The following is an 8,649-nucleotide window of genomic DNA, read 5'->3' on the forward strand; positions in this document are numbered from 1 at the left end:
AAATTAGATCATGTTTTATTGCTGTTAGAAAAAAAAATATCAGATTTGACACCCTTCCTTGCGGGGCTTGTAACTCATTCAATTTTTAACCAAATCAAGCGTTTTTATAGTCTAAACTCAACTACAAATCCTAATCTACATGTAGGAAAAAGATTCAGATCAAAACAAGTCAAATTGAATGAGTTATGCACAATTCAAAATTTGGACAGATTGCTAAAGAAGTAAATATTGCTAATGAACTAAATGCTAATCTTACTTGGTCATCAAAGTCTTTTCCAATCCAATTAGCCGGATTACCATCTTCAATATTGGCATCATGAACATCCGAGTTTCGGTATCTTGATGATGGTACATTTGGTAACCCATCCAAATCCTACATTGTCAATTTTACACATTAATTATATAACAAAAGTGCTAAACAATTTCGTACTTTTGAAAATCTTACATAATTACATTCATACTATAAACAATAAACTAATCTAACAAAAATCTTGCATGTATGTCTACAAAGTACATTGTTAAATGGAGCTTAAAACATGAAACATATATTATATGTACAACCTTTCATCCGTAAAGGAGTACTCCACTATGAGACTATGATCAAGAATCAAGATCTTTTAATTAAGTAGGGATAAGAATGCATATATTTGGAATAGAGACAACAAAGGCAAAGAAAAAAAACTTGCATGCATGCCATTATTTGGCGAATCATTGAAGCATTGAAGCAAATATTGAAATATATAATCTTAACACATGAAATATAAATATATGCTCTTACTTGATCTTCATGAACATCCATAGTTTGAATCATTGAAGCAATTAAAAATGAAAATCAATGAGTGATGATGAAGAATTGAAGATCAATTGAAACTTGGAGATGAAGAATTGAATGATGATGAAGAGATATCGTCGATGGTAGAATAGCCAGTAGGATTCGCCAGTTCGTATCTTCGTGACTTGGGGAGTTGGAATCATGATCTTTTTTTTTGTTACGTCCGACTAGTGTAAGCAGAAGTCCAAGCGACAGCCAAGTAGCCAAGGGTTTTATCTAGTCGGGCCGATTCCCGGTTTTGGGCCGGTTCCAACAGCCGGTTCTTACCGGGTCCCGGTTCCAAATAATCACAAAATTGTAGTATAGGTCCTGGCCCGACCGGTTCCATCGGGTGCCGGTTTCGGGACCGGTTCCGGTTCCGGGACCGGTTCCGGCCGGTTCCCCGGTCCTTTTGTTCATCCCTAAGTGGGAGTATAGTGAGCTTCCTCGTATTGTATGTCGATGACATACCGCTCATAGGAAACAACATCTCGACACGGCAGGAAGTTAAATCCTGGCTTGTGCTTCGCTATGAAGGACCTCGGAGAAGCTGCATATATTCTGGGAATAAGGATAGTTAGAAACAGGAGTAAATGACTAATAGGACTTAGTCAGAATACTTACTTGGACAAGGTACTAAAACTTTTTAGTATGGAGAATTCCAAGAAAGGGGAGTTACCAATCCAAGGTAATGCCAAATTGAGTAAGACTCAAAGTCCGAGTAGCTAAGCCGAGATAGCAGAGATGAGTCGAGTACCTTACGCTTTCGCAGTTGGCTCAATCATGTATGTTATGAATTGTACTCGCCCTGATGTGGCCTTCGCTTTGAGCATGGTCAGTAGATATCAAGGGAACCCTGGCAAAGCACATTGGACCGCAGTCAAGAATATCCTTAAGTACCTTCGGAGGACTAAGGACTAGTTTCTAGTCCTCGGTAGGAGTGATGACTTAAAGGTGCGAGGGTACAGTGACGCCAGTTTTCAAACCGACGGGGACAACTACCATTCGCAGTCGGGCTGGGTCTTTACCCTAAATGGAGGAGCAGTGACTTGGAAAAGTTCCAAGCAAGAAATAGTAGCTAATTCAACGTGCGAATCAGAGTATATTGCAGCGAGCGAAGCATCCAAGGAGGCAATATGGCTGAAGAATTTCATCGGAGACCTTGGGGTTGTACCGGCTATACAAGAGCATATGGAAATTTTATGTGATAATGAACGAGCGGTTGCCTTGACCAAGGAACCAAGGGATCATGGTAGATCTCGACATATCGACATAAAATATCACTTTATTCGACATCGGGTGGAAAAAGGACCCCGAGGGTGTGTCCGAATCCCTCAAACCAGGGCTCTGATACCAACTTGTAACGACCCAATTTTCACGCCCAAAAATTTCATTTAATTTAAGTGGTTTGTAAAACATTTGTAGTAAAACATCATCCGATCACATCATTTCACAAAACATATTTCATGTCTAAAAACCCAACACATGAAAATAATGATAATGTCAGAGTACAATCCCAGAACATCTCATAATGAGGAAAACCAACGTGTGGGTATGATGTGCCGCTATCGCGACAGCTCCTTCCCCTTCGAAGAAGAGGTACCTGAAACCAAAACTGAAAACTATAAGCACGAAGCTTAGTGAGTTCCCCCACTGTACAACATACCATATAACCACATAACATATATATATTGTCAGGCATATATGGGTGCCCGACCTACCCCTTCGGTCTTCTCGACCGGATACTGACTAGCATATCTGGGTGTTGGTCTCCCCTTCGGTCCTCTCGACCGGATACTGACTAGCATACCTGGGTGCTGGTCTCCCCTTTGGTCCTCTCGACCGGATACTGACTAGCATACCTGGGTGCTGGTCTCCCCTTCGGTCCTCTCGATCGGATGCTGGGGACTATTTCACCCCCTACTACTACCACATAACACATATCACATAATCTATCTAGCATGACTGCCCCTTCGACCCTATCGACCGGTAATCTAGGGACTATCTCCCCTACTGTCACTAGCATGTAGCATCATATCATACTAGCACATAAACATATCACTGGTAGTAGCAACCCTAGATGAATATCACAGAGACAATCATCTAATCATACAACTCCTACTGGTGGGCCGACATTGTGGTCGTAGACCCACTGCTACTGGAAGGTAACTCACCTCGAAAAGTAGCTGCTGAAAGTCTGCTTGCTAAGCGCCTGACTGTTGAACCGGTAATCCTTCGGCTATAAATCATAAACATAGATTAGTCACTCATAAATACCCTTAGGTCAGATGATTGACCCACCCCGGGTCCAAGGTCAACTCCCTGGTCAAAGCCATCTTCCAGTTGACTGGACTCGCCGAGTCATGGCACAGACTCGCCGAGTCCTTCTCCTACTACCCCGGTCCTACTCGACAAGTCCCTCCTCTCACTCACTGATTCACCCTTAACTCACTACTTGGGACAATAGAACCGACTCGCGATCCGACTCGCCGAGTCCAAGAACAACTCGCCGAGTCCCCCCCCCCCCCCCCGAGCATATCTCCTACTCACTTCTAAATCCTCACTAGAGCATCCTTTATGAGGACTTGGGTTTCTGGGACTATTGCAACACGTTAAATTGCTAATTCCGCATGTAGATACGAAGGGTTGGACCTTCAACACCTAAACCCCTCTTACTCAGTAACAGTTCATATGACTCGCCGAGTTTGAAGAACAACTCGTCGAGTTCCAGGCAATCTTCATAGGACTCGCCGAGTTGTTCATCCAACTCTCCGAGTCTAAGACCATCTTTATAGAACTCGCCGAGTCCCACTTTGGGACTCGCCGAGTCCCTTCAACCCACTTCCCATACAGACCAAATCTGAGACATGCAACGCTTCCAAACCATAGATCTATGTTCCTAGGGCATGCTTATCATGTAAAGTTGCAAACTTTACGTGCATGCATGGCCCTATAAGCTCAAAAAGGCAAATCCAAGCTCTTTATGAGGTCATACACTCCATAAGGACCTCAATCACTTCAACCACAGAGACTTTATACTTCTAATACGTCCATAAGGTCTAGATCTGAAGTCCTTTCGGATCATAGAGCACAAACACATGGAGTTTGGTGTTTTAGGGCTTGAAAACCACTAATTAGGGACAAAAAGGGGATCTAATGGACTAGTGATCAAGGTAGGGACTTTTCTACCTGAATGGAAGCCTCTTGTCGGGTAGATGTTGTGTTGGATTAGTGTCTAAGTCCATAACTGTTTTGGTATGTACTTGACCCGATTATGAGCATGGTCCTTTTGGGTTGCCTTCACCATAGCAATATGTAGGATGATTTAAGGAGAGAAAGGTTTAAATATGATTTATTAATATATTATGAGAATAATATATTAAAGGAGAAATCATATTGTTTAATTAATATTAGTCAAGAATTAATTGTTAATTAATTTTGTGGCTAAAAGAGATTAATTAAACTTAGGGGACTGAAGTTGTAATTATAAGATAATTATAATTGGGCTATGGATCACCTAATAATATATAGGTTGGACGAATTCTATGGGAAGCCCATTAGAAATCGTCCAAGGGATATGTTTAAGGAGTCCATGGGCTGCTTAGGGCCTAAGCAGTCAAATTAGGGTTTCCTAGTTGTAAACCCTAATAGCCTACATGTATATAAAGGGCCCCCATGCCCCAAAAACGTGAACAAGACTTCCATTAGGGTTTCCAGCCGTTTTTGGTGCCTCCTTTCTTCTCCTCTTCATCCAAGTTGCATATGGTGTTTGTGACTCCATTAGAGGTACTACACTTGTGGTACTTGCTTTCAAGAGCTAAGGAAATTCAAGGAACTAGTTGTTATTGCTATATAACAACAAAAGGTATGTATTCTAGCTTTATATATGAATTTCGAAAATTATAGTAGCATGCCAGGTTTCTTTTTGTGTTCATAAAGCTGTATAACTAATAGTGAAAACATAGATCCAATACTAGGGTTGCATGCACACATAGGATTGTTTGTATTAAACCCATCAGTGGTATCAGAGCCATTGGTTTTTGTTTTCTATTAGCTTTTATTCAAATTTATGAACTTGACATATTAGGGTTTATGGCTAATGAACCCTAAAGGCTAGGTATTTTTCGCAATTAGGGTTGCTAAACCCTAGATGGCGATTTTTGCTAGGGTTTCCCAAATCCTTTCCTTAGCCTCCATGATTTTGAAATCTAGGGTTTTCCAACCCTTGGATTTCGAAATTACCTCCTTCCCCAAGGTTAGATCCTAAATTTTAGGGATTTGGATAATCCCATATCTTGTAATTATCTTTTAATTGTTTAATATGGTAATTAAAGATCTTGAATTATCCCATCCCTTATTTTCGAGATTTAGAGAGGGATTCAAGGGATTTGGATATCTTAGATGTATAATTGGTAATTATCCTCATGATCTAGATAATCCCTTGTGATTTAATAATTTAAATTAATTGTTTAATTTATGGTAATTATTAAATCAACAGTTTTAATATTTAAAATTTTAATTTAAATGTCTCAAATTTAAAATTTTAAGTGAGATTAAAACCTAATTGTTTTGAAGAGTTTCAAAACTTGCCCTCAAGTTTTGGAATTTAAATTGTTGATTAAAAGTTAATTTTGAAAGTCTAAAATCCAAAACCCTGATTTTGAAAAGTTCAAATTAAACCCTTATGGTTTTATTAAATTAATTAAGTGTATAATTAAAAGAGATTTAATAAATCCATAATGATTTTGGTTAATTAAAAGTATAATTTAAACCACCTAGTATTTTAAAAGTGTAAAATACACCCTTATACTATATATAACATTAAAAGTTTAATATTATATATGTATAACTAAAAATTCAGTCTTACCGTTAGTAGGCCTCATTCACGAAGCTAGTCTATAAGGGGTGTTTAAGGAAATTGCCTATAAAATGGCGATTGAATGGGTATCCACTCTTACCCACCGCACTCTTGACTAGTGGAGGGTCGTTAGCCGAACGGGTAGGATAGGACAGAAACCTTCCATTATAAGTATAATGAAGTACAAAGTAACTAAATGTTTTTTTTTCAAATTCCCAAATCATAGTTACTTTAGGCAAAATGTGAAATTGTATGCTAACCCATGGAATTACACTTCGTACCCTTGTCAAACGTTAGTGGAGCGTGTGTGGTTAACCGGCACACTAATTTGGGGATGACATTGGTGGCGAAGGGTGGCTCGATGCTTATCATAGATCAATGGAGCGTGTGTGGCTAACCGGCACATTGATTAGGTGATCGTAGCATTGGGTGTACCACGTGATTCGTATGGTTATTCACACCTTGTTTGTGATCCTCGGCATCCCAGTCACGAATAGTAGGGCATAATCGAGATTAAACATGCCATTGAAGAGTTCAATGAGTCTCAAAAGATCTAGGAGTTTCAATTCATTTAAAACTTAAACTTCTTTTTCGTTTTTCATGGTGGAAATTGGTAAATCGTCATTTACCTACCTTCAAATATTCTGCAACTAGATTACGGCATCCCTCTTCTAGGTTGTAGAGTATTGTGTTGGATCCTAGCTTGATGTTTCATTTGGGTGTTGCATCAAGAATTCTAATCAACTTAACTTGAATTTTCTCCCGTTTTGTAGATGTCTGAATCTTACAATGGACTTCCCAAATCCTTTGGAACAAGCTTTCCAAATGAAGATGACGTTCCGAGATACGATCAAGGAAATGAGAGTCGTGCTTCACTTCCTCCACCTCCTCCAATTATTCTCCCTGACCCACAAGTTCAAAGGCTTGAAAAGTTCAAGCTCACTCAAGCCCTTTTGGCAAGTAAACACGAAGATGGGAAACCTGTGTGTGCACACGTCTTAGAGATGAAGTCACACATTGATAGGTTAATCATGATGGGTGTCGAGATTTCAAGCGAGTTGGCTGTTGACTGGGTTCTTCAGTCACTTCCTAAATCATATAGTGAGTTCGTTAGAGAGTACTATATGATGGACCACGACGTGACCCTAATTGATCTTACCTATTTGCTAATAGCTGCTGAATCAGCAATGATTTGGCATGCTGGTCAAGCAAATTTGTCTAGTGAATCAAACTCCCAAACTTCAATGGACACTGGCAACATTGGAAGTCCAGAAAGAACTAAGTCTGTGATTGTCCGATGTGCTGTGCCAAAGGAGTCCATTTGCTTTTATTGCCAAGAGAAGGGGCATTGGAAACGAAGCTGCCCTAATTATCTGAGAGATCTAAGAGATGGGAGAGCCAATACGTATGACTCTGCTTCAGGTAAAATCCATTAACTAACTCTTTTAAGTTCCTATTCTAGATTCTTAATACATGATGTGATAAGATTACATTTTGATGTTCTGTAGGATCGAAGAAAAGAGAGGAAGCTTGAGAAAAGAAGTAAGCTGAATCTGATCATGAAGAAATGGATTTCGATCGCATTACTTGAAGAATGGATTCTTGAGCTACTACTTGGAGTTAGAATAGATTGTTAAGAAATATGTAATAACATAGTTTTTCAATTGAGTTGAATTGTAAGGACAAAATTTTTTCCGCAATAAAATGAATTTTGACTTTATCTTATTTATTTATCCTTGCAATGGCATGTATGAAAGAATTGATGTTTGAATGTTTCTATTATTAGCAATAATGGATTTGATTCTTAATTGTGTTATTTGTGGAAATGTCAAAATTTTACCAAATAGGGAGATTTTCTCATCACCCAAGTTTCAATTGGAAAGAAACTTGGAATCATGCAATGTGCATTGTATGATGAATGAAAAACTTTCACATTTGGGAACCTTAGACTAATTCTTTGGCAAAGTGTCAATTGAAGGACTAGGAGATCGAGTACACTAGGTCGTACGTTGATCAAGTCTACCACAAGAGTGACAAAGATATTCGTCATGATTTACTAAAGTTTAGTAAATATGGTTATACTTATAAGATTAAGTATAATTCTAAGTTGATTGAAAGAGTTTCAATGAATAGTAGAACGAATAAAGAAGAATCAAGTAGGCAGAAAGATAAAAGTTTCTCTATTCTAAGAAGAAGGGAGAGTACCTTTTATTGTGTTTTATGATAAGTCTTTATGATTAAGAACCATGTCTCAATTGATCCTCTAAGTGAGTCTTAGTGCGATTGCATGTCTAAGAAAAGGAATTGAGAATTGTAGAAATGGTTAAATCAAAGAGTCAATCATACTTCGTTCCAATATCAAGTCTTAGAGTCAAGATTGTGACATTGAGTGAAAAGTCTTAAGTAGGTTTATAACACTCATCGAATGTGGAATTTGGAAAAGTTTTCTTATTCTTGCACATTTGAAATTGGTAAGTTGTGCTGTCTTGGATAAGACAAAGACCAACTAGGACCAATTATGTGAAGTGTTTTGTCTTGATAAATGCTTCACTAACTATTGAATATTTGTTTGTCAAGAAATGTTTCTTGACAAGAGAATCTTATATGTCAAGAAGTCAGTGGGAGTCTTAATGGTCTTGAAAAGGTTTCAAGAACAAATCAAGAATAAACCTTATCGATCATCACTAGCACACGACTTGAGGTTTACAACCTATCGTGCTGACATTGTTTTGTTTCTGTGCCATTCCAATTGAGTTAATTGTGTATATGAGTTCTATGAGCTCTCATTTGAATACACACTAAAGCCTTAGTCGATGGAAAGTAAATTGATATGTAAGGACAAGTTACTAAACTACTTGGAAGGCATGGTGGGCACTCGTGTTACCATAGGGCAAGAAATCAAGATTAAGAAAGTTCAGTCCATATGAGTTTGGATTTGTCGCAAACCTTGTTTTTGGAAAATTCACATGGATAGGAACTC

This window comes from Lactuca sativa, chromosome 8, assembly GCF_002870075.4.
Source record: "Lactuca sativa cultivar Salinas chromosome 8, Lsat_Salinas_v11, whole genome shotgun sequence".
NCBI lineage: Eukaryota > Viridiplantae > Streptophyta > Magnoliopsida > Asterales > Asteraceae > Lactuca > Lactuca sativa.